Source organism: Taudactylus pleione, unplaced genomic scaffold (genome assembly GCF_031769625.1).
Source record: "Taudactylus pleione unplaced genomic scaffold, aTauple2 ptg000040l, whole genome shotgun sequence".
Taxonomy (NCBI): domain Eukaryota; kingdom Metazoa; phylum Chordata; class Amphibia; order Anura; family Myobatrachidae; genus Taudactylus; species Taudactylus pleione.
In genome coordinates this window covers 2275738-2303037 of record NW_028284442.1, presented here as the reverse complement: position 1 = coordinate 2303037, position 27300 = coordinate 2275738, and the positions used below count along the sequence as shown (strand labels likewise).

The 27300-nt window shown below is 42.9% G+C and overlaps 1 protein-coding gene across 1 annotated transcript in view; it reads right to left on the bottom strand.

The window, feature by feature from the left end:
• The window catches only part of ELK3 (ETS transcription factor ELK3), a 71424-nt gene extending 45533 nt beyond the window's left edge, over positions 1-25891 (bottom strand). The window contains exon 1 of the mRNA XM_088453664.1: positions 25501-25891. The gene's annotated coding sequence lies outside the window, so the exon portion shown is untranslated. The remainder of the gene's footprint in view (positions 1-25500) is intronic.
• Positions 25892-27300: the final 1409 nt, after the last annotated feature.

Below are 27300 nucleotides of genomic sequence, written 5' to 3'. Positions count from 1 at the left end.
TCCCATTACTTTTGGCCCCTTAAAAAGTGGGAGGCACATATAGAAACCGTTGTAATTCCTACACCGTTCACCTGATTTGGATGTAATTACCCTCAAATTAAATCTGAAAGTCTGCAGTTAAAGCACATCTTGTTTGTTTCATTTCAAAGCCATTGTGGTGGTGAATTTGAGGCCAAAATATGAAAATTCTGTCAATGTCCCAATATTTATGCACACACATATATATATAATATATATAATATATATATATATATATATATATATATATGTCTTCAGGTCCGGCACTCCAGATAATCAACCAAATCCTGCAGGGGTGCCCTCACATAGGGATAAATAGAAGCATGAAGGTGCAGCAGAGACCAAAGGATCAATAGAATGTTTCAGTACTTATATGGTTGAAGATAGAACTAAAAGTACTGAAACGTTATATATATATATATATATATATATATATATATAAAATGGACCATCAATCTGTACTACGGGATGAGCTACATGCACGTTTAATTTTTATGCCTAAATCAGTTTCTATTAAAAAAAAAAAATAAAACTATAGCAAACGGCTGCAGTGCAGGTAATGATTACATGATACTATACAGCTTCATTAAATACTGAATACTAATTTAATGGAAAAGTTGACAATCCCACATTGTTACAAATACAAATAAATTCATTCATTTGGGAGTGGACTATATGGTGTTATCAATTACTTGAATTACGCACCGGAGAGCTCAGCAACATCAAAAGACCCGGAAGACCACGGAAAACAACTGTGGTGGATGACAGAAGAATTATTTCCCTGGTGAAGAAAAACCCCTTCACAACAGTTGGCCAAATCAAGAACACTCTCCAGGAGGTAGGTGTATATGTGTCAAAGTCAACAATCAAGAGAAGACTTCACAAGAGTGAATATAGAGGGTTCACCACAAGATGTAAACCATTGGTGAGCCTCAAAAACAGGAAGACCAGATTAGAGTTTGCCAAACAACATCTAAAAAAGCCATTACAGTTCTGGAACAACATCCTATGGACAGATGAGACAGATGGGAAGAGAAGAGTATGGAGAAGGAAAGGAACTGCTCATGATCCAAAACATACCACCTCATCAGTGAAGCATGGTGGTGGTAGTGTCATGGCGTGGGCATGTATGGCTGCCAATGGAACTGGTTCCCTTGTATTTATTGATGATGTGACTGCTGACAAAAGCAGCAGAATGAATTCTGAAGTGTTCTGGGCCATATTATATGCTAATATTCAGTCAAATGCTTCAGTACTCATTGGACGGCGCTTCACAGTGCAGATGGACAATGACCCGAAGCATACTGCAAAAGCAACCAAAGAGTTTTTTAAGGCTAAAAAGTGGAATGTTATGCAATGGCCAAGTCAATCCCCTGACCTGAATCCGATTGAGCATGCATTTCACTTGATGAAGACAAAAATGAAGGGAAAATGCCACAAGAACAAGCAGGAACTGAAGACATTTGCAGTAGAGGCCTGGCAGAGCATCACTAGGGATGAAACCCAGCGTCTGGTGATGTCTATGCGTTCCAGACTTCAGGCTGTAATTGCCTGCAAAGGATTTGCAACAAAGTATTAAAAAGTGAAAATTAGATTTAGGATTGTTTAGTTTGTCCCATTACTTTTGGCCCCTTAAAAAGTGGGAGGCACATATAGAAACCGTTGTAATTCCTACACCGTTCACCTGATTTGGATGCAATTGCCCTCAAATTAAATCTGAAAGTCTGCAGTTAAAGCACATCTTGTTTGTTTTATTTCAAAGCCATTGTGGTGGTGGATAGAGGCCAAAATATGAAAATTCTGTCAATGTCCCAATATTTATGCACCTGACTGTATATGTATTTAGTATATCTGTGGGGATGAGAGGTTAGTGATCATAAAGAGAATAGGTTGAGCACACTGTTTTTTACTCTATATCCCAGGAAATGTATTTGAGAGGTGGATTCATGTATTTTTGATGGTGTGGGCCAGAGACATTAGAGAATAGTGACGGTTGGGGGAGGAGTTAGTTAGTTAGAGCTGGGATGCCCTGAGGTAACGGCTGAAAGGAGGGAGTGGCGTAATGTCAGGTACCTGATAGAGAGACTGAGCCCGTGCTCTCTACAGTGGAGGGGTCTGGTGGCAGACAGCGGGGAGCTGTTAGAAATGAGAAGAAGAGGATGAGCAGACAGTGAGAGGAGGAGAGCTAAAGTTGCGTCCTTTTAGAGCCAATAAAGGGACAGAGAGCTGGAGTCCCATATATCCAACAATACAGACAGAGTGAGATTACCTGAAGGAGAGAGCAGTGAGGAGTGAGCAGGTGCACTGAGGAGAGACAGAGAGAAGAGACAGCTTTAGCCTATCAGTGAGGAAGGTGCAGTGTCAGTCTGGCAGGAGCAGCAGCTGCTATACAGCACAGTGAGATAGAAGCAGGGGAGTCACAGAGCCTGAGACATCCCACCAGCACCCCATAGGGCAGAGTAGAGTCTGATTACAGCCAGAGGACAGACCTGCGAGGGGGCTGGGGTACAGGAGCTGATCAGGAACAAGGTACTGACCAGAGCCAGCTTCCTGACTGAAGGCCCCCATACATCAGAGATGGATTGTAGCAATCGTGCAATTTGCAATCTATTGTGTATAAAAATCTGCAATGTATGGGCTTCACAGATTGCAACCAAAAAGTGATTGGAATTGTTTAATCAGATTGTCCAACATGTTGGATTTCACAGATCGATTGGGGCTGTAGATTGCTAGTGTATGGACATGATCAGCAGATTTGCAGACCGTTACTAGCAAAATGATGGAGCCTTTCAAGATTGCCAGATCTGTGTTTGCTGCAATCGATCTGCAAATCACTGAGAAAGATCTGTGATGTATGGGCGCAGATTGCTCGATTGGGAAATCCTAAGATCGGGCAATAAATCTTCAAATTGTTCAATTGTGGTTTTCAGATTGCTGATGTATGGGGGCCTTGAGACCTAAACCAAGGTGTGTACGTTCTTATGACAATTATCACCGCAGCACACCTCAGGACCCAGACTACCTATTAGCTAAACAGCTGTATACATATACTTCAAGCCCATTAAGTGACATTCAAGCATATGACTAAGCATATTGCTATTCATTAATGCAAGCTCTATTGCCAAATAAAGGAAGACCCGTCATACAAGTGACTGGTATAACCCCTTTTCTGCTAGAGACAATTAATAAGGAGTAGTCCAGGGGTGGCCACATTTAGCAATGTCAAAAACTTTCTAGCATTTCAGAATATTATCTCTGGCAATGTGAGAGAGAATCAGCTCTAATATAGAGTTATACGGAAAAATCCTTATCTGCACTCTGTCTCCCTGGGATTACCGCAATACTACAGTAGTGAAAGTGGAAGACATATTCTTGCACATGGCTACTTTATAAAAGCAAAGTGTTAAGGTGCCCCTACACGGTGCATCAACTGCCAATCCGTCGGCAATCATGCGGTCCCCGCAGACCGCACGATATGCCGGCTCCCTCCTCCTTCATCTGAATGGGATCGTACTTCGCACCCCGGATCAGATGAACACGCAGGAAGACCCGGGGATGCGATTTATGATCCTGCAGGAGCGCGCAGCATGATTGCAGGTACGTCGTATCGGCACGTATATCATGCCGTGTATGGGGGCCTTTACACTGTACTTACAGGAACTACCTCATATTACCATCAGTTACATGGTGCAGATGCTAGTACTATTATATTGGAAAGACAACACATTTTATAGGGAACATTCCTTTAATAAACAACCTAAAAGGACCCAACACAAACCTAGGTTTGCAACTATGAAATGTTTACACCGAGTAAAGAAGTAAACTGGCCAAATATAACTTAAGTGGTTATTCGTGTGGGGTATCAGTATAGTATCTGAAATGTGTTTCATGTATGTGAATTGTAATGTTATTGTCAGTGCTTTAAATTAACCTAAATGAGTCAAGTTAGCACATTTTGATGTAATATGTTGTTTCTCAAACTGTTAGAATTTTCAAAGTAACTATTTATATATGTGGTAGAAAATAGCATAACATAACATATTTCCTTCTAATCTATAAGGGCAGTTACATTGGCTGAAATGTAACATATAAGTATGCCTTTAGGGATAAGCTACCTTACTTTTTTTTACAGCGAAGAACAACTCTCATTGCTGCTTTAGCCTGCATAATAAATTTGTGTCTCTGTGACAAGCCCCTTGGTGGAAGGTATATATAGGTGGAGGCATTCGCTACCGGAGGACCATAGAAATCATCTGCCATAAGGTAACCCACTTCTAAGATAGAACAAAGTAAACAGGGTTACACATATATATTTTGGTGTTTGCACTAGGTTTGTTGTGGGTATATTTTCTCTTATGCTGTTAATAAACTTATATTTATAAAAAAATTAATATCTGATTAAATTCTTATTTGGCCTTTTTTTCTGGTGGTTAGCCAATGCATACATTGACAAATGTAGAACATTATATTCTTTTCATTGGAAAGAATCAGAATGGCGATTTTAAATGGGGTGAATGACACATTTTCAGCAGTTTTAGATTGTGTAAATCTGGCAGATCGTAAACCACTAATATAAAACAGGGACATTTTTACAAAAATGTAGGTTTATACAACTCTTTCTGGGCCAAATGTAATAGGATGAGAGTTAGATAATGTGAGAGTTTAGCAGTAAGCTCTCACACTTTTTAAACTCGACCAATGTAATAGAGGGCCTGATTCAGAGCCGCTCGTAAGCGGCCGCTCGTTCGCTCCGAGCAATGTTCGCAAAACTGCGCATGCGTATGGGTTGTAATATGCATGCGCGAACCAGTCATTGCAGTCAGAAATTGTGTGCTCGCAAAATAGCGAATGCCTGCTAATTTGAGTGACAGATTGAGGCGTTTGTAGGTGGTAACAGGGGAAGGTGCTTGAAAACGGGGAGTGGAGATCCGAACGCAGGCGTGCCAAACGGTCAAAACGAGCGTTTTAAGGGTGTGCATAATTAACAAAGCAGCATCATCGACCACGTCACTTGGTTGTCTTTTAGCCTGAACTGTTCGCATGATTGCGGTAGGAAAATCCTACCACAAGCACTGCGAGCAGTTCAGACGCCTTTCGATGTACTCGATTAATCTAATAAATAGCGGAGATGACGTAGGATGCGAGCGGCCAGGGGACGTTTTTTAAAAAATAGCGAGCGCATGTTTCGTTCGCTCGTTCAGACATAGAGGCGTCAACAGACCGCAAAGAGCGAGCGCTCTATTTAAATATCCGGCCCCTTTTTCTGAACGAAGGAGCGCAAATAGCGTCCGGCTCTGAATCAGGCCCAGAGTCCGAGAACCTGCAAACTCGCATATTTTTATACTCAAAAAACTGTCATGATTTAAACTCTCATTCAGATGTTTTCCCATTTTGAAAATAAAACTCGACCAATGTGAGAGATTACTGCAAAACTGTCACAATTTCTAATCTCTCACCCTATTATCTTTGCCCATATATCTGTGAAATTCCGAATATAAAAGGATCACTTACTAGTGTTAGAAAGCACCCTGCGCTCCTGCACTGTTTCCCTCACTATGCATACAGGCTGGGCACTAGGAGCCAATGTCTGCATAGAAGGTCTGACCTCCTACCTATGTGCTGCTGCATATGTGAGTGCAGCCATCTTAGTATTAGTACTAGGGATGGACATCGGAAGCCCACCATCAAATAATGGCTGGGCTTCCATCATCAAAACTTTCCATGTGATGGTAACTAACCATAGCATCAAAAGAATCAGAAGGAAAACACTACTGACATGATTTGTGCATGCGCAAAACAAAAACTGTCTGCGCATGCGCAAAACCCCTGGACGGGGATGATACTGGGGTTGGGGGTAAGACTGGGGGCGGGGCCCGAAGCAGTTCCTGTGTACCTGCAGCTCCAGAGTCCCGATGGTGCCTCACATTCGGCTCCTGGTTGCCACCCACAGGTCTTTCTCAGACTCCTGCAGCAAGGTAATTTCTGGCAGCCAGCTCCTCAGTACCTAGTCACTGCCCTGTAAGAGAAAGCTACCGGAACACTATCAAATCTTTACCATTCGTTGGCGGCAAACATGGGAAAGCCGCCATCAAATGGTAAAAACACTACCATCGAATCAAAAATATACATGGTTTGAAACCATCACAGTTCGATGTCTATGCCTACAGTATATAGGGACTGATTCATTACGGATCGCAACTGCGATTGCCATATCAATTACCCATGCAGTTCAACTGCGATAGTATGCTAATTCATTGCGATCGCAATGCCGCCGCAGCACTACATAAGGACACCCACTTTACCTTACACACATCCGTAATGTTTAGCCAAACTTCGAAACCTTCCGTACAATAGAGTACCATCGCAGCCTCACGCACACTTGCACAAGCTCTGACCTTACTCAGAAATTGCTAACTTCATCGCACACTATCAGGACTCTGGCTGCGTAGGGCATCGCAGTGGCTAATTTATGCACGACCCTGCAAGCCAAATGTCATGGGCACCGCTCACACACCACTAGTTACAGCCCTGGCTAATACCATCAATCACTTGGGTAACAAATGTTCCATTAAGCTCAATAGTCTATAAGGTGATGAAGATAATGGTGCGTCAGTGTTCTTCACTGGTACTGAAACATGCTGGATAGTTATTGGAGCTGATGCTGTATAACTGTATGCACATTTGTGTAGCGCATCTTGTTTGCATTAGGAGCAAATCCGCACAAGCAAATGCGGCTATAAAGAGTAATACACAATTTGGATGCATTATCCCTGACAACCGAAAAGGCAGAACTGAGGTGGGAAGGGGAGTTCTCACATTGGAAAAAGTACAGTGAGAGCGTGTTCAGGCAATGCAGCCCATGCAGCCCAGCACTTATGTGAAAATACATTATGCATGTATATGTGTTGCACTGGTGCATAGGACAGGTACCCACTGATGTGATAACTAGCAGTAATAGACGTGAATATGCTGGTGATGGTTACAGCTCTGCATTTGGGAATAGCCAATATATACTATTTTCCATGCACTTTCTTTTGAGCGATGTACGTATGCCTGATTTACTTCTGATTCTGTGCAATCATACAACTGAAGCTGCATACACACACAACGATTTTTTGACCGATAATCGTTAAACGATATCGTTTAACGATAATCGTTCACTTTCTGAGTCAAACGATGAACGATTATTGTTCATGCGCGTTCACGTTTGTAGTTTGTAGTTCAGTCAGACTTGTCAACTCAACGATTTTCATTAAGTTAATATGCAAAAATCGTTTGTAGTTCATAAAAATCGTACATTACATTTAAATGAACATAGTAAATGAACAACTTTAGTAAACGATTTTAGTTCATTTTTTCAAGGTAGAAAATCTTTACTAAAATCGTTCATTAACTCAATCGTTGTGTGTGTATGCAGCTTGAGAGGCAGTATTAGAAGATGACAAACAGTGACAGTAGAGGTAATTTTCCAACTCTGCAGTCAGCACATTTGTATTATACCATAACACAAATCAGACAGTTGTTTAATTGCTTAACTTCTGATTTGTTCAATGCAGATTTGTAACTGAACACACCATGAGTCATATTTGCCTAGTCCCCATTCATTCCTGGTAGTCACACAATTTTGGGAGAGATCTCGCAGATCCTAGGATAGTCCAGTTTCCCGTATCCTGCCATGATGTGGGGGGGAAGCGATGATGCAATTTGCTATGAATCACATTATCAGGTGCTGCTGCCACAGTATAGTGGTGTGAATAGCAGCATTATTTCTCTGGGGCAAGGACACAATTATGTGATTAAAGGTGCCCTCTCCTTGATCCTCAGGAACAAAAGTTGGAAAGTATGTTATTAGTATCCTGTTTTCCCTGAATCATCCAAAGCCTGTCCAGATTGCCAATTACTGCTTTAGATTATGTTCTAATTTTGGCCAAAATTTCTGTCTCTCAGTGGTAAGATAAATCTGTCAATACTTATCTTACAGCTGAGAGACAGAAACTTTGGTAAAAATTAGAACAAAATCTAAAGCAGTGATTGGCAATCTGATGGCCACACGGGCGCCCTGTATCCTATAGAAGGGTTACACATTACACTTAATATCACTATTAAGTTAGTTAAAATAATACATTAAATCAAAAATAAATATATGTGTGTATTAAAATGTCAGCAGAAATTTTAAACAAGTAATGAAAAAACAAATTGACGGTAAAATAGGACGCCTGTTGCCCATCACTGATCTACTGTATATAGTTGAAGATAGATGGCTGTGACTATTCAAAACAGCAGTTCTGGTTATTATATGAATGGTCATATTTTTCATAGCACAATATACAACAACCTAACAATATCCGCCATACAGAGACATATTAAGGAGGGGGGGCACCCTCTCCCAGGCCCACCCCCCGGCCGAAGCACCCAGCTGCATTGTGCAGTCCCGTGCATTTTCTAAGGGCCGGACGATTGGGGGCAGTCTGGCCGACCAGTAGGAGTGGGCAGTTTCATGCGTGGGGGCGATGTTTACAAGGGAGGGAGGCCCGGAAGAGTGGGTGTGGGCCCTGCTGTCTCAAGTGCCCCGGTAACGTCAAAGGCTTATAATAAATAATCCAACATTTTATATATTGTGCAGCACAGAATCTTACCAGCAGTGCACAATTTATACCAAAAATGTGCCCGTAGTGACTAGCATGTAATAATGTGGCCAGTAGTTTATTTAAACTTGGTATAGGGTGTGCAGTGCACATTAACCATGAGTGAAGGTAGCCCCATGCCAAACTTGCACCCACAGTTTTATACTGCTGCCAGAATTATTATTACTATTTTTTATACTCCTCTTAGAGTAAAAAAGCTCTGCTTCATTATCCCTTCAACAAATAGGTCCTGGTTTGTGGCTCCGCTCACTCCTCCCATACTGCACTCGTCGCACAAGGTTCAGAAACATAATTTACAGCCCACCTTCCTGGGCCCCCAGTCGGACCAATTGAGTCACCTGACAAGTGACATGCCCCAAAATAGTAGATGCATCAACCAACATTTGTTGTAATTAAGAAACCAAGAGGTGAGGAGCTCATGTCCAGCCTGGAAACCAGGAAGACAGAATGAGTTCCAATTTGATATAATCATTTTTAATACACAGCACTGCAATATATTTTTCATAGCTAAAAGGGAATTTACAGATGAATCCCACTGCTTAACAAGATAATTGGGCCGCAACATGCACATAAAGACCCCCTGCAGTGTCCAGGGCTGCGCCCAGTTGTCTGGGATTTTAGTAATGTGACTGCATAATTTGATTATATTGTTAACTGAGTAGCATAGTATTAAGATAAAATTGTGTTATATATTTGCCAAATGTGTGACCTTAAAGTGCCTATAGTGTCTGTGATTTCATTAGGTTGTTTATTTAACTTAGCTGAATCCATTCTTTCCCTTCCTTATCATAACCAATTCCTAATCCAAATTATGGAATAAACCATTTTATTATCCACCTTTCTTTGTGTCTGTCTGGGGAATTGTTGCCTCTCTGCCAGAGTGTGGTATAAGGGATAAGCTTCTGCCCCACTAGTACATAATCACATGGACTCATGGGCATGCGTGCACTAATCCTGCACACAGGTTCACTCATTTCTTAAAATGCCACAGAAAGTGGTTAAGCCATTGTGCATACCAATGCTTAAAATAGTATAACAAATTTTGGCATTTAAATTGAAACTATAAGTGTATTTGCCTCCTTAAAACACGCCTAGAAAGTGAAAAAGCATCACATTGCAAGTATAGTGACTCCTGGATTACCATATATTTTGAGGTTTCAATGCATAGGACTGGTTATATCCAGTAGTGCACTGATTATCCTTACTTTTCCTCCCCTATACATGGCACAGCCCTTCCTACTGCTAATCGCTGACAGACCTGCCCTTTGTATAACCCTGTGAAATCTGGTAACGATGGGAAAGTAGGGAGAACAGACAAAGGAAGGGGAAAGCTACATCATTTTCAAACTGTTATGGTGCATATACACGGTCAGATTTTCCTTCAGATCTGTACAATACCGATTTAAAAAATCGTTCATATCTGAAGGAAAATCTGACATATCTGACATGTTTGTCAGATAAACGATGAACGATGCGCATTCCCGCTTGTCAGATAACGATATCTGACATCTGATGTGTTTGCAGTCAGATTTGGATGATTCTGTTCATTTTACTGCAGTCAGAAATCGTTCAATCATTCATCTGACCGTGTGTATGCACCATAAAAGTTACAATTTGGAGAACACATTTTGAAATTATTAAACTGCACTGAGAAATGGAGTTACACAATCAGGTAGATGATATTTCAGAAAAGATATTGAGGGCCTCATTTACTAACGAGTTTTATCACCAAAACGAGTGATAAATATCACTGTGTATGATAAATGGTGCTCCAGCCAATCAGCTCCCAACTGTCATTTTTCTAACAGTTGACAGTTGGGAGCTGATTGGCTGGAGCACCATTTATCATACACAGTGATATTTATCACTCGTTTTGGTGATAAAACTCGTTAGTAAATGGGGGCCGTAATCTCTTATACCCTCTTTATGCCACCATTAGCACCCCATGAAGGTGAGGTACTGTCACAATGGTCCTCTGTCTAGATATAGCCATCGTTGGGCTGTCCATTGATGGCTCCATCGGGGATTACCATTGATGGCACTAAACCATCTATGGTGAACCATCAATGGTTTGCACCCCTCGATGGCCATTGCTTCTTGGGGGCACAGAGGGTCGCATGCCATTCAGAATAGGAGCGGGGCAGAGTTAGGCTGCCTGCTGACTATAAAAGACAAAGAAAAAAAACACTGGGTCCTACTTTGTCATCGATGACAGAGAACCATTGGTTTTCTGCTATCGATGTCAAACAATTGGCAATCGGTATTTAACAATCGATGTTTTGTTAACTATCGATGGTCATCCCTACCTCTGCCCAATGGGCAGGTGCTGGAAAGCCAAAGGTGCTGTGTGAACCAATGGGAACAGCACCTTTCTGAGTACACACTGTATCACGCATGCACCATAGGGGTTTCCACAGAAACTTTTGTGCAGTGGTGTAACTACTGCCCCCACAGCCCCCGCGGTGGCTTGAAGGCACCAGGTAGCTTGGGGGGCAACGGGGGCAGTGCCACTGCAACTGTGAGCGCTGGCCTCTGAAGTGATCGGAAGCTAAGGAAGTCTCCAATCACTTCAGAGGCCAGTGTTCCCAATAATGCAGTGCGCGGGTGATGTCATGACGTCACCCGTGACCTGGGGAACCTGCACGGCCGCGTCTGCTGGATCTATTTAGATCCAGTCAGCGTGGCAGCGGGAGAGACACCCCGGATGACAGCGCGCGGAGTCAGGTAAGTACAAGGGGGGGAGGGAGAGGCCACAACAACAGGGGGCACCACTTGAGGGGCACAACTACAGCGGGCACTACTAAAAGGGGCACAACTACAGGGGGAAATACTAAAAGGGGCACAACTACAGAGGGCACTACTAGAAGGGGCACAACTACAGAGGGCACTACTAGAAGGGGCCAACTACAGGGGGCACTATTAGAAGGGGCACAACTATGGGGGCACAACTATGGGGGCACTACTAAAAAGGGCACAACTACAGAGGGCACAACTAAAAGGGGCACAACTACAGGGGGCACTACTAGAATGGGCACAACTACAGGGGGCACTACTTTAATGGGCACAATTACAGGGGGCCCTGCATAATGGGAACAACTACAGGGGGCATTGCATAAGGAGCACTATTACAGGGGGCATTGCATAAGGGGCACTAGTATAGGGGGCATTGCATTTTGGGGCACAACTACAGGGGGCATTAACTTGATACACACAGTTTACAGGTTATAAACTATGTTCCCAATAATCTGGCTCTACACGGACATAAAAACTGTGCAACCTGTCTTGAGCTGAGGTGACAGACTGGCAGGAGCAGAGAGGGGGGTTGGTGAAGTAGATCTGTCAGGGTGGGATGTAATGGGCATTACTGTTTGGCATAATGTGTATTTGGCATTACTGTGTGCACAATGTGCTATTAGGGGCATTACTGTGTGGCATAATATGTTGTATGTGACATTACTGTGTGGCATAATGTGTTGCATGTGGCATTACAGGGTGGCATAATGTGAAATAGGGGCATTACAGCATGGCATAAATTTGTTATAAGGGCATTACTGTATGTCATTATGTGTTATACGTGGCATTATTGTGTGGCATGTGTAAGGGGCATTGCTGTGTGGCATAATGTGTTGTAAGGGGCATTCCGGTGTGGCATAATGTGTTGTAAGGGGCATTCCGGTGTGGCACAGTGTGTTTTAAGTGACATTACTTAGTGTGTCATAATGTGTAAGGCACATTACTGTATCATGTAACCACACACTTTAAATGTCATCTTTGGGTGTGTTTGATCTTTGGGCAGGAGGGGGGAGGGGGGCGCCTGAAACTTTTTTGGCATGGGGGAGCAAAATTTATAGTTACGCCTCTGCTTTTGTGCATATGCAGTTGCTAAAAATTGCTCAACTACATGAATGTCGCATTGCATGCAGATTGCGTGCGACTCAAGATCAGGCCCATTATATGAGTCAATACAAGTTCCACATATTTATTGTTACCCCCATCTACGAAAGTTCCATCCGAGCAAAACGCACATATACTGCACATAAGTCCCTAAGGTAACAAAAACACAGCCTGCATTAGAGAGATAATATACAGAGACAAGATTTCTTTTAAAATATAGTAAGACAGCAATGAGAAAAAAAAAGTACTAATTTAAGAAGCATTCGAGTTACTCTTGGTTTTTATTTGCATTAACAACTTTTATCACCAAATTAAAGTTTTGGATGAAGGAACGTTATAACATGGTAAACTAATAGCCCTGGTTATAACACTGGGCAGCAGAAACAGACTGGTCTTAACAGGGAATACTGATCTTTTTTTCACCTAATATTGGGGCCGATTCCACATTGCACGCAAGTGCAATGCACTTCGCAGATTCCCGATTATTGGAAATCTGCGCGTGCGCAGGACCCATTCTGCCAGTGCGGTCTGTTCACGCCTCTAAGTCTGAACGAGCGAGCAAAACTTGCGGTCGAAATTTTGAAAAATTAATATTAATTAATATGCAAATTCATTGCGAACGCTATACCGCCGAAGCACTACATAAGGACGCCCACTTTACCTTACACACATTCGTAATGTTTAGTAAGACTGCGAAAACATTGATACAATCGAGTAACATCGCAGCTTCACGCACACTTGCACAAAGTCAGACCTTACTCAGAAATTGCTAACTTCAGCGCACGCTATGGGGCCTCAGGCTGCGCAGTGTATCGCAGTGGACAATTTATGCATGCCCCTGCAAAGCCGTTCAAACGCACTGACACTCCTGCGTTTCTCTGAACCCCCCGTCACCACCCACAAACGGCACTTCCTGTCATTCACTCTGCGATGGGTCTGCGTAGTCACTGTGATTGCAGTGGCTGGTTCGCGCACGCACACTGCGATGCATGCGCAGAACTCAATAATCGTCCGACTGTGTGTGTATTAGCAACTGAGATCCAAGCCCTATGTTTAAAGTATTCTAATTTTTCAGAAGAGACAAAGCTTTCATTTGAGAGTATATCAATTTTTTTATTACTTGTTATTTGTTTAATTAAAATACTGATATCAGCGCTGTATAGAGAATCTGATTATTCACTTCACTTGCTGCCCCGTTAGAGCTTATAGTGTAAATACTGTACCTAACAACACAGCTCCACCAGGGTGCATTCTTTGGGGCTGAATCGGAGTTGAGAGTAAAGCATAAAAGAGCAAGAAACTTTTGTACCATATTAAAACCATGGTAAAAATGGGTCAGATTTAAAATGTAAATGTGAGAGGGGTGTATCCAAACTCAAATTTAAATTGCAGTGCAAAAATAAAGCTGTCCCGCAGCGCTGTAACAGGGCTTTATTGTGTCCTGTGCTGGCCACACCCTCTGAGCGCATGATGTCATGCAGAAGGGGCGGGGCCACCAGCTCCTGAAATCCACAGCATCCTCAGGCTGTTCCGGGGTGCTGTACAAGCTGCAATGTGCATTTCTGGAGCTTCCAACGGTTGCTCTGGACTGCCCTGCAGCATCAATTGTGGCTGCAGGGTGCTGTTCCTGGTACCCTGCTAGCCAAATGCAGGGGCCGTGGGGCAGCGACGGTGACATCGCTCGCACACCCCTAGTTACGGCTTTGCTGCAGTGGCATCACATGGGGGGTGTGGACCACACCCAGGTGTCACCAAGGTGCTGCATTAAGCTCAGCACTTGGGTCCTGACACAGTGAAGGAGCCGGCACTGCATACAGGGCAGTCCACACCTCCAGCACCCCCCACCACCACCACCCCCGAGTGATAAGAACGGGGGTTTTCGTCCCATGAAGCCATGCCCCCTGTTGGGGCCACGCCCCTTTTATCGGCATCCAACCCTCCCTGCACTGGGTGTCACCACGGGGAGGGATGCCACTGCTTTTCTGTCTAGCATTTGTGGCATAGCTTACCTCTCCTATTGGAAGGGAGGTGTAGAGGAGGCTTAAAAAGTCAGCAAGTATGAGTTGTGGGCTACATGTAAAAAGAGCCAGTATTTCCTGCCTGCAAAACAATAAAGTAAATGTACTTGCACCACTTGCAGCATTGCAACATGGTTTGTTCCAGATGCAAACTTAAGGTGCGTACACGTACGATTAAAATGCATGATATGAACGATATCGATCATATCATGCATTTTTCGGTGCATCCAACGACCTGCGATGCGCGGACATGCATGGACGATAAAGATATTGTCCACCGACCGTGCATGCCGGCCAACCTGGTCGATATCGCCCAAGTTACTATAGGGACCCACAATCAGATGGCATTCGTTGGTAGGTTGGTGGTGTGCTGGATGATCGATATTGATCATCCAGCACACTCGGGAGGTCGTTCAGCGATCTCTGCCGGTCGTCCCGTGTGTATGCACAATGTACTTGCTTTTTTTTTTTGCTTTGCTCCCAGCTCAGTATTAGCCTATTGTCAGCAGCCAATTGTCCTAACAGTATGTTTCTGGATTTTAGGCAAAAAGCAGGGCATGCAGAGGAAACACACTGAAAATCATTTTATTTTATCTATACAGGTTGAGTATCCCATATCCAAATATTCCGAAATACGGAATATTTTTAGCATGACTGAGATAGTGAAAATTTTGATTTTTGATGGTTCAATGTACACAAACTTTGTTTAAGGCACAAAATTATTAAAAATAAAGTATAAAATTACCTGCAGGCTGTGTGTATAAGGTGTATATGACACATAAATAAATTTCATGTATGTACACAAACTTTGTTTGAGCCACAAAATTATTGAAAATATTGTATAAAATTACCTGCAGGCTGTGTGTATAAGGTGTATATAGATTATAAATGCATTCTGTGTTTAGATTTGGGCCCTATACCTTAGACATTTTAATATAATATGCAATTATTCCAAAATACGGAATATTCCGATATCCAAAATACCCCTGGTCCCGAGCATTTTGGATATGGGAGACTCAACCTGTATCAGAAAAACAGACAATATAAACACATTTCTTGAATAGTTACTTTTAAACCATTAGCACAACTTCATATTTTGTAATTTCATTCCCCCCCAAAATTGGGCAGGGCTGCCAAGAAGTCTGTCAGGCCCTGATGCTGGGCGAGGCTGCTGCCGCTGCTCTCACTCTCTGCCTGAAGTGCTGCTGCGCTGCTATATAGTGGCCAACAGTAGTGGATGGGAGAGAAGGGGGCAGCTGTCATGATTGTGCCCCCCCCCCCCCAAAAAAAAAAACCCCACAACCACTAGCTTAAGCAGTCACTTGAAACTCAAATAGGTCTCCTCTATTTGAACCAATACAACATTGGATCTAAAAACAGTGGACAGTGATGTGTAATATGCAGGCACTACATAATGGATAATTATAATAACCAGTACTGTTGCTTTGCATTGGAGGACTGATTCCCATGGAATTAGCAGGGCATTTGTATCCTTGCATGGAAATTATTGTGATGTCACTGGGATTTCCTTTTACATATAGGAAGTGTATTTCACCTCTATATTTAACATAAGAGTTCCTGGTCCCAACAAGGACCTTACTGTAGTAATATTGCTAACAAGCAATATTGTATGTTGCTCTTGGTCAATATACAATAATTAACTATTTTTGGAATAACCAAAATAAAATTTAAAAAAAAATCCATCAAGGGCACCCTGTGTGCCCTTTAGCCCTTTATGGAAAATCTTTTTGATTTTTGTTCTTTCCAAAATCATTTTTGGTGTAGTTTGTATCCATGTTCCAGCATAACTTTCAGGGAAACATCATATTTTTAATTATTTATAATTAGACATGTTAATGGTTTTCGCGGGTAATAAGTAAATGATTAAATTAGCGTTCGGTGTGGTTTTTCCTATTTTTGTTGGTCAATATAGTAATATAGGAACATATCTGGGAAGCAAAAACATGGATTGCCCGTAGATATTAGGAAAAAATATATCGTTTAGCTTGTATGGGCCATATTCAATTTGAGGCGAAAAGTCAGAGGAAGGACTTTTCGCCGTCATCGCAACTTTTCCTGGGGATAAAGTATCGGGCGCATGCCCGCGTATCCCCGTATTCCATTAGGAATCGGCGAAAAGTGGACCCGGCGAAAAGGTAAGTATTGAAAAGTCCTGTCACTTTTGGGGAATTCAGCCTGTCACCCCCCAAAAGATGGTCTGACATTGGGGATCAATATGGGTACCCCGAATTGGCCTGCTAAAGGTATTTGGGGTTTTTAAACGGTGTCGGCAGGTGCTTTTATGCGTCTTTGTAAAGGTGGTGAAGAATAGCATTTAGCTAATTTTTGGGGGGAAACCAACTAGTCCCATCAAATTTGGGGTACATGAAAATGGGTGCAAGTTAGGGGTGAGCGGGTTCGGATTTCTGAAATCCGAACCCCCCTGAGCCCCCCCGATCCGAGGCCAATCCGAGTCAGGCTCGACTTTTCCCGCCTGACTCGGATCTGAAATCGAGGCAAAACGTCATCATCCCGCCTTCCGGGTCTCGCGGGTTTTGGATTCTATATAAGGTACCGGCGTCGCGACATTTTCTCACTCGGCTGTGGACAGTGAAGAGGGAGGGTGGGAGTTAGGGCTGTGTAGTGTAGTGTAGTGCAGTGTAGTGTTGTGCTGTGCTATGCTGCTGTTGTCCATAGGGGCTGTGCCCACTCCTCCAAAGTCCATAGGGGCTGGCTGTGTTGTGCTGTGCTGCTGTTGTCCATAGGGGCTGTGTCCACTCCTCCAAAGTCCATAGGGACTGGCTGTGTTGTGCAGTGCTGCTGTTGTTAATAGGGGCTGTGTCCACTACTTCAAAGTCCATAGGGGCTGGCTGGACTGTGTTGTGCAGTCAGTTCTCCATAGGGGCTGTGTCCACTCCAAAGTCCTGTGCAGTGTCCCAGTCCTAAAGGGGTGCTGTAGTGTTGTCCAGGGGGTGCTCTGTCCATTAGGGGTGCTCCCCCCAAGAGCAAAAAAAATATATTTTTTCTGTGTTTGTGAATTGTGTGCGCAGTAGCCGCACGTGCATCAACAAAGTAGCGCCAAGCGTGCGCCTGTGTCATAAGTAAAGGGCCGGCTGGCTTGATTGTTAAAGGGTGCTGTAACCCCCAAAGTGCACTCCAAACCAAATGAAAAAATATTTTTTGTGTTTGTGAATTGTGTGCACTGTGGCTGCACGTGCATCAACAAAGGAGCAACGCCAAGCGTGCACCTGTGTCCCATAAGTAAAGGGCCGGCTGGCTTGTCCGTTAAAGGGTGGTGTAACCCTCAAAGTGCGCTCCACAAAAATAAAAAATTCTCCTTTTTTTTCTGTCTTTGTGAATTGTGTGGGCTGTAGCTGCACCTGCATCCTCAAAGCAGCAGCGCCAAGCGTGCGTCTGTCTGTTAAAGGGTGGTGTAACCCCCAAAGTGCACTCCAACAAAGTATGAAAAATTCTTCTTTTCTTTCTGTCTTTGTGAATTGTGTGCACTGTAGCTGCACGTGCATCAACAAAGGAGCAGCGCCAAGCGTGCGCCTGTGTCCCATAAGTAAATAGCCGGCTGGCTCATTTCTTAAAGGGTGGTGTAACCCACAAAGTGCACTAGTCTCCAACGGAAAAAAAAAATTTCTGTGTTTGTGTGCGCCTTAGCCGCACGTATATATCAATATAACATAAATGGAGGACCAAACTTTCTCCGATAAAAATAAAATAGGGAAAGATCAAGAACCACTTCCTCCTAGTGCTGAAGCTGCTGCCACTAGTCATGACATAGACGATAACATGCCATCAACGTCGTCTGCCAAGGCCGATGCCCAATGTCATAGTAGAGAGCACATACAATCCCAAATGACAAAGTTCAGGAAAATGACCTTAAAAAAACCATTTAAATCATCTGAGGAGACATGTAAACTTGCCAATATGCCATTTACGACATGGAGTGGCAAGGAACGGCTAAGGTCTTTCCCTATGTTCATGACTAGTGGTTCAGCTTCACATGACGATGGAAGCCCTTCTCCCGCTAAAAAATATCACAAATCCCCAAGGAGAGTCCAAGTGTGGTGGCGGTTTCGATGCCTGACCTACCCAGCACTGGGTAGGTGGCTCTTTCCACCATTTGCACGCCTCCTGCAAGTGCTGAAAGGAGCACCCACAGTCCACTTGCTGATATGCAAATTGAAGATGTCACTGTTGAAGTACAACAGGATGAGGATACTGGTGTAGCTGGCGCTGAGGAGAAGTTGGCGAGGAGGATTCTGATGGTGATGTGGTTTGTTTAAATCAGGCTTCGGGGGAGACAGTTGTTGTCCGTGGGATGAAAAACACCATCACGGTCATGCCTGGGCAGAAGACCAAACATTCCACCTCTTTGGTCTGGCATTATCCAAATCCGGACAACAACTGTCTTGCCATATGTACCATATGTAAAGATGAAATAAGTAGGGTAGGGACGTTAACCACCTAGGAACATTCTCCCTTATACGGCACCTGCAGCGCGTTCATAAAAAGTTACTGTCAAGTTCAGAAACTTTGGCTAAGACCGTAAGCAGTCCAGGGACACCTACATCCCGTTGTCCTGTTGTATCCAAGCGCCTGCAAACCACACCGTCAACTCCCTACTCGTCAATTTCCTCCTTAGTCAGGATCGGAAGTAGTCCTGCAGGCCATGTCACTGGCATGACTGACTCTCCTATCCGGGATTCCTCCGGAGGATCCTGCATTGATACACCTACTGCTGCCGCTGCTGGGAGTCGCTCATCATCCCAGAGAGGAAGTAGGAACACCACTACTTTTACTAAACAATTGACCCTCCAACAGTCCTTAGTGAGGAGGATGAAGTACGACAGCAGTCATCCTGATGCAAAACGTATAACTGAGGCCTTGACTGCTATGTTGGTGTTAGACGTGCGTCCGGTATCAGCCATTAGTGCAGTGGGATTTAGACAATTGATGGAGGTAGTGTGTCACCGGTTCCAAATCCCGTCTAGATTCCACTTCACTAGGCAGGCGATACTGAGACTGTACAGAAACGTCAGGAAAAGTGTCCTCAGTGTCCTGAAAAATGCGGTTGTACCCAATGTCCACTTAACCATGGACATGTGGACAAGTGGAACAGGGCAGACTAAGGACTATATGACTGTGACAGCCCACTGGGTAGATGTATCTCCTCATACAGCAACAACAGCAGCGTCACCAGTGCAGCATCTCAGAAACGCCAGCTTGTTCCAAGGCAGGCTGCGCTGTGTATCACCGGTTTCAGTAAGAGGCACACCGCCAACCTCTTAGAGAAACTGAGGGAAATCATCGCCCAGTGGCTTACCCCACTTAGACTCTCCTGGGGATTTGTGATATCTGACAACGTCACCAATATTGTGCGGGCATTACATCTGGGCAAATTCCAGCACGTCCCATGTTTTGCTCACACAATAAACTTGGTGGAGCAGAATTTTCTGAAAAGCGACAGGGGCATGCAGGAGACGCTTTGGGTGGCCCGAAAAATTTCTGGCCACTTTCGCCATTCAGCGACTGCGTGTCAAAGACTGGAGCGCCAGCAAACTCTTGAACCTGCCCCGCCATCACCTGAAGCAAGAGGTTGTGATGCAGTGGAACTCAACCCTCTATATGCTTCAAAGGATGGAGGAGCAGCAAAAGGCCATTCAAACCTATACATCCACCTATGACATAGGCAAAGGAGGGGGTATGCACCTGACTCAAGCGCAGTGGAGAATGATTTCTGTGTTGTGCAAGGTTCTCCAGCCCTTTGAACTTGCCACACGTGAAGTCAGTTCAGACACTGCCAGCTTGAGTCAGGTCATTCCCCTCATCAGGCTTTTGCAGAAGCAGCTGGAGAAAGTGAAGGAGGAGCTAAGACGGAGCGATTCCGCTCGGCATGTGGGACTTGTGGATGAAGCCCTGCATTCGCTTTGCCAGGATTCCAGGGTGGTCAATCTGTTGAAATCAGACCACTACATTTTGGCCACCGTGCTCGATCCTAGATTTAAAGCCTATGTGGTGTCTCTCTTTCCGGCCGACACAAGTCTGCAGAGGTGCAAAGACCTGCTCTTGAAAACACTGTCAGCTAAAGCGGAACGTGACACGTCAACAGCTCCTTCTTCATTTTCTCCGGCAACTGGAGCTGCCAGGAAAAAACTTAGGTATCCTAAGCAACCCACTGGCGGTGATGCAGGGCAGGCAGGACCAAGTTTGGACATCTGGTCCGGACTGAAGGACCTGGCAACAATTTCTGACATATCTACTGTCTCTGCATATGATACTGTCACCATTGACAGAATGGTGGAGGATTACATCGGTGACAGCATCCAAGTAGGCATGTCAGACAGTCCGTACCTGTACTGGCAGAAAAAAGAGGCAATTTGGAGGCCCCTGTACAAACTGGCTCTATTTTACCTGAGTTGCCCCCCCTCCAGTGTGTACTCCGAAAGAGTGTTTAGTGCAGCCGGGAACCTTGTCAGCGAAAGGCGTAAGAGGTTGCTTCCACAAAATGTGAAGATGATGTTCATAAGAATGAATTATCAACTCTTCCAGGGAGACCAGCCTCCAGAACGTACAGAGGGACCAGTAGTGGTGGATTCGAGCGGGGACAAATTAATACTCTGTGAGGATGAGGATGTACACAACACTGAAGAGGGTGAGGAATCGGTGAATGAGGAGGATGAGGATGACATCTTGCCTCCGTAGAGCCAGTTTGTGCAGGGACAGATTAATTGCCAGCTTGTTTTGTGGGGGCCCAAACGAACCAATCATTTCAGCCACAGTCGTGACTTTTTGGACATAAAAACACTATTGTGATGTGTTAGGTGTTCAGAATAGACTGGAAATGAGTGGAAATTAAGGTTATTGAGGTTAATAATAGCATAGGAGCAGAAAAACCCACAAATTATGTGATTTTAGCTGTTTTTATGCTTTTAAAAAAAAAAAAAATACAGATCCAAAACACAAAACCCAGAACCCAAAACACGGAAGGGTGGTTTTGGCAAAACCAATCCAGATCCAAAACACGTAGAAAGATCCAGATCCAAAACACGAAAAGTGGTCGGTGCACACCCCTAGTGCAAGTATATTTTGAAGTCCCTAAAGTGAACTTTAAATTTCTTCAAAAATCCACCTGCCGCAACCAACCGCATTCTAAAAAACACCTGCCACATATTTGGGGACCCCCCTGAGTCTATTTCGCTAGTTTTTAAGTTTTTCCCACAACTTTTTTCACCCCCCCCAAAACTAAACCACTATTTTTGGGGTGCCCTATTCTACTTTTTTTTTTAAAAATGTACACTGATAACTTTTAGGGGACATTCAAAGGGCTGCAGTGTACTTTTTTAAATTCTGCACCCCAAAACCCAAATTCTGCACTTTTTTTTCACCACCTAGTGGTGAAAAGTTATCCCCGTTTGTGACAAAGACTTTTCGCACCTGCGAAAAGTCTTTGAAATTGAATATGGGTATAAGTGAAAAGGTCGAAAATGACGTCCATAACGGACTTTTCGCCGCTAATTGAATACGGCCCTAAGTGGTAAAGAAACAAAAAGAAAAAAAAAAAGGAAGGATGAATTTGTGTAATTTTATTCATTTTTAATATTGTTTATGCATTTGTTCAGCTCTATTATGCAACAAAATATTGACAATCTAGATTGTGTATGTATTATAAAAATTAATTTTAGATAGCTTAGATCGTGTATAAATACGCTACTTATTTATACAATCGTGTATAAATAAGTAGCGTTCTTTTAAGAAAATAATGTTTCTCTGCTGCAGGCATGGGAGCTTTTGTAATGCATTACAGCAAACTGATTCACATAATACAGATAGTTTTGTGTCATTCCAATAGCAATGTATATTATGTTCCACCTTTCAATTTAGTTGAAAATGTCAAACAGTATACTAGAATAGAAATACTATGTACAGCACAGCATGTAAAAGACCACAACCCCCAAAAAAGTAAGATTTTATATATATTATTTTTTTTTTCTTCAATATTGAGTCTATATGAACGTCACCAGTCTGCTTCCATCAGAAGAACATGACCATAGGTCAAACGAAAAATATTAAGTATATAAAAAAGTGGACTTACACTAAGGGTTCTATCCAGCAAGAGTGACGATGTTGCCCCGAATATTATCATGCAACACCATCACAAATTTTTATCAATTATTAAAAAATTTTGTCAGCTATACAGCATTATTTTAAGCAGGTACAGCATTTGCGTTAATACGCTGTCCCTGCGAATGTGCAGACAGAATTGTTTTCGGGATTGCTTCTTTTTTGAATTCTCAGTCATGCGCTTAGTCACTTACTAAAGTTTTGCAAATAGTCTCCTTCCGTGCAGTGTGGTGACTACGGAATGTAAAGGCCCCTACACACTAGATCATTTTTTTCACGATTTGTCTGATTCTGACGCATTGAAATGACAAATCGTTAATATCATCCAGTGTGTATGCACTATATCGTGCGAGGCGTGCTCCTGTGGGGTTGTCAGCCACATTGTCTGATTTTCCCTACATGCAGTCCAGTCAGAAGATGCGGCTGACGACCCCATGCAGCTAGATGCGGCAGGGGTTGACATATCGGACGGATGGGCACTGTACGGGCTACCTGATAAGTCGGAACGTCAGCACGGGGGGTCGCATCGCTGGGTACACACGTCGTCTAGTATGTACCCAGCTCCAGACTGCCAAAACTGTCTAAATTGATTGAAATGTGTACACAGGCTTTACATTGGTCTGTATATATTTACATGCTTTTATATTTAGAATTTATATATAAAATCTGAAACTGTTTATATAAATGTATACATTTCATAAATAAGCACATAAATATAAATCTAATATAAACACAATGTACACATTTCAATCAATTTAGACAGTTTTGGCAGGCTGGACTTAAGGCCCCCATACATCAGCAATTGATTGCAGCAATCGTGCAATTTGCAATAGATTGTGTATAAAAATCTTTCCCTTTTGCAATCGATTGCAGATTTTCCACAATCAATTGAAAAAGGGAAAGATCATTATACACAATTGATAGCAAATTGCATGATTGCTGCAATCAATTGCTGATGTATGGGGGCCTTTACACTCGGCGGTCACCACACAGCACAGAAGGAGACTGGGGCTGTGCTTCAAGATCCTGTATGGACTTATGGGAAAATTTCCCTCTGTCCCTGCAGTTTTTGGGATATTTAATAATTTTCTTCATAAAACACCATTGTGAGATGGCATTATATAAGATAAAGATTTTTTGAGTAATTTATCGCTCTTTGCTTTGCTGAATAGCAAAAAGCGTTAAAGCGCTGTAGAGAGCAATGGCTGATCCTTACAGTGCGGTACTCTGCAAGATGGGAATTAATGGAGAAGATAATTGCGTTATCTTCTCCATCATCCCATTGTTGAATAGTGGAAATAATTTAAAAAAAAATCCACATTTTTTAAGTAAATAAATCATTGCTGAATAGAGCCCAATACATCATAAGATGTGCAAACAGTTAAAATGCACTAGATAAAAGATGGACAGGTACTTTACAATCCCTGTGAATAGGATGACACCTCACATTTATATTTTGAAATCACATCTATGAGAATTTATAATCGGTTTGCATCAAACTTGTTTCTGGGAATAAAATCATGTTGATATAATTCTGAGTCAGCGCAGTATTTTAGAACGTACAATCCATATGCCTCCAAAATTCTCCATAGATAGATAGATAGATAGATAGATAGATATGCAGCAACAAGCTCCTGTGAGTAAATACATGATGGCCCCTCTCTCTGTGCATGTTGGTGGCAGGGCTCCTCTACAAAACCCTCCTGTGTTTGGGGACCGGAAACTCCTAATGAGATTAGTGGCTGTACGCAGACATTACTTAGCCATGACTAAATGTGCTCTCTTCCTGCAGCCAGTGGAAAATTCAAGGGAACTTTTTCCCCCGGCAGCATCAGGTCCTCTAACCTTATAAAAAAGATGAAAAAAAAAAAAACTTTCATCCAAAAACAACACTCTTGCTTTCTCCTCTACCTCTTTGGCTGAGCGTCTTTATTAAATGACCAGAGCTCAGAAGAAAAAAACAAAAACCTTGTGAAGACTACAAAGCGCAAATGCATGAACCTGAGAAGGAAACCACAGAGTCTCTTTGTGCTCCAGTGACTCATTTTCAAGATGTTGTCTGCTGCCAGTTTCATACCGGAAGCGCATGGCAATTAGTCTTGCTGTTTCCAGACAAGCGGGACTCATACAACTTCTACAGAGGAATAATAATACACTGCCCTGACTTTATCACTATTACATCCACACTTATGCACCAAGGTGGCAGGCTCCGCTAGATAAGTATGCCTGATGCTGGCACAAGTGGTGATGCCCAAGGGCAGAAGACTGCCTGGCATACATACCACTGTAGTGTTACATTCATTATAAACTTATAGATCCGGCTTTTTCAATATACTTAGTATAGATCTGCTTTTGCCCACACCCAACTTCTACCCGTATGCTCAGAAATGCTGTCTGTATAACTCAATAATCATGTTTGCATCATGAGCGCACCTATCAAGTGCACAGTGGCTTCATCTGTCATACCAGTGTCATTTACACCTTATTACAGTAATGACTGCAATCAGAGGCTGCTCTGTGTTCAGCTCCTACCTCCCCTGTAAAAGTAACATTGCTGGCTGCTCAGTTATTAGCAAAGTATTTTAAATATACAAAGATGCCAGTGACACACATGATGCTAAACTTGAAATACAGGAATACACCCTCTTATGCACAATCTATCAACCCTTCCGTCCATGTTGCAGACAGCCCTGCACACAGTGATCCTCTGCAGACAGAATTGTAATTAGTGCATGCAGGGACTACACAGGGCTGCATGCAGTTAGTGACACAAAATACACATATTTACATACCCAAACTCCTGCTGTATTATGTGAACTTTCTTCTTGCCTTATTTATTTTCTAAGATGAAATTGGTAAAATCCCTTCGTTTCCCATGCTGACAGTCGTCTGCAGGCGTTTCTGTTGTAATGAGATCCTGATTTTTTTCTCTTTCTTTTCTTTTTTTTTTTCACTGCTGTGTGTGTGTATGTGTGTGTGTGAGCAGGAAGTTGGAGCAGTCAGACAGAGAGCCGGCTGACTTCCTTTCCTGCATTATTCCCCAGGCGGTTTGCAGTCTGTGTAAACAGGCTTTTCCTCCCTCTCCTCTCTCTGGCCACTGATGTTCAGCATCGTTGTAATATAAGACACACACATAGTAAAACAGCAACAGTAACAACATGAATTGCACACACAAAAGTTACAAGTGCTCCATCTGTCTGCTGTTTTCATCTGCCTATCCCACACCAGAGGGGAGGTGCTCATTCAAACTAAGCCCCAACTACTGTAATAACAAAATAAGCAAGTGTGAAGGAGCACACAAAGAACATATATAGTATGTGTGTACTGCAGATCACAGAGTGTTACAGGTAGGCAAAAAGGAGGAGGACACATTACACACCTTGGGGGAAAATACAGATATAATCACCACTAAGTTTGACATTAGATTGTAATCTCTATTCTCTAGAAAGCAAAATTCTATCTATCTCATAAGTATGTGTGTGTGTGTGTGTGTGTGTGTGTGTGTGTGTGTGTGTGTGTGTGTGTGTAAACAAGAGGCTGTTTATAATATATTATATATAGCTGTGCAGAATGAGGGACACACACCCCACCCGCGGTAATTAGTCACAATGGAACTGCACTGTTCCCACGGTGTATAACTAGGGTAGTGCAACCAGTGGCCAGATAGCACAGGGCACCGCAGGGCAGGGGGCGCTGTTTGGGCCTGTCAATTTTCAGTTTAATAACAATCTCACTTGTAGCTTCCTCTTCTTTTATCCCCAGCATCTCTTGGCCTCCCCTATCTCTTCCCTGGCCCTTCCCCATGAGGCCATGGCCCCACTATTTTAAAAATAGGGGAGGGGGGGCACCAAAAAGTCTACTTAGGGCTCTGTGTGTATATATATATATATATATATATATAATATATATATATATATATATATATATATAGTCAGAAATCCACTGCACTCGCCACTCCTAGATTTGGGGTGCAGACCTGCACTCGTCATTCCCAGGACTGGGGTGCAAGTGGCCTGTGATATCAAAAACATCCTGAACAAATGCACTTTCCTTACAAAATTGTTTATTTGACAAAAAAGTTCATCCATTTATTTTCACAATCATTATAATCCAGCTATAGCCATGTCAATGTTTTGATTCAGGAAGAATCTTTTTCAAGACAGGCTTTACATAAGCAACTTTGCAAAAAAAAAATTTCACTAAGGCATCTATGGACAGAAGAAAATAGACATGGGGTAAATATATATATATATATATACCGTTCTTGAGTGTACAGTCACTCTCTGGTATAGGCACGCCAAAGGTCATGAGTATATCAGAGCACAGCCGCACACCAAAGAGTGATATATCTATCTTATAAAATGGCCTTTGTTGTGATTAAGTAGTTCTGCATAGAGTTGACGTAGGATGCACAGATACAGAATAGAATGTTAATTTAAATTACTTTTAATGAATAGACATTTAACTGGATAACAGTGCAAGTGAATAAAACAGTTCAATTTTTCTGTCAGAATTGTTTTTGTCTGTCAGGGAAGTTATTTTTTACCCTTGTGGATTGACAGTTAGAAGTAGAAACAATTTGACGGCAGATA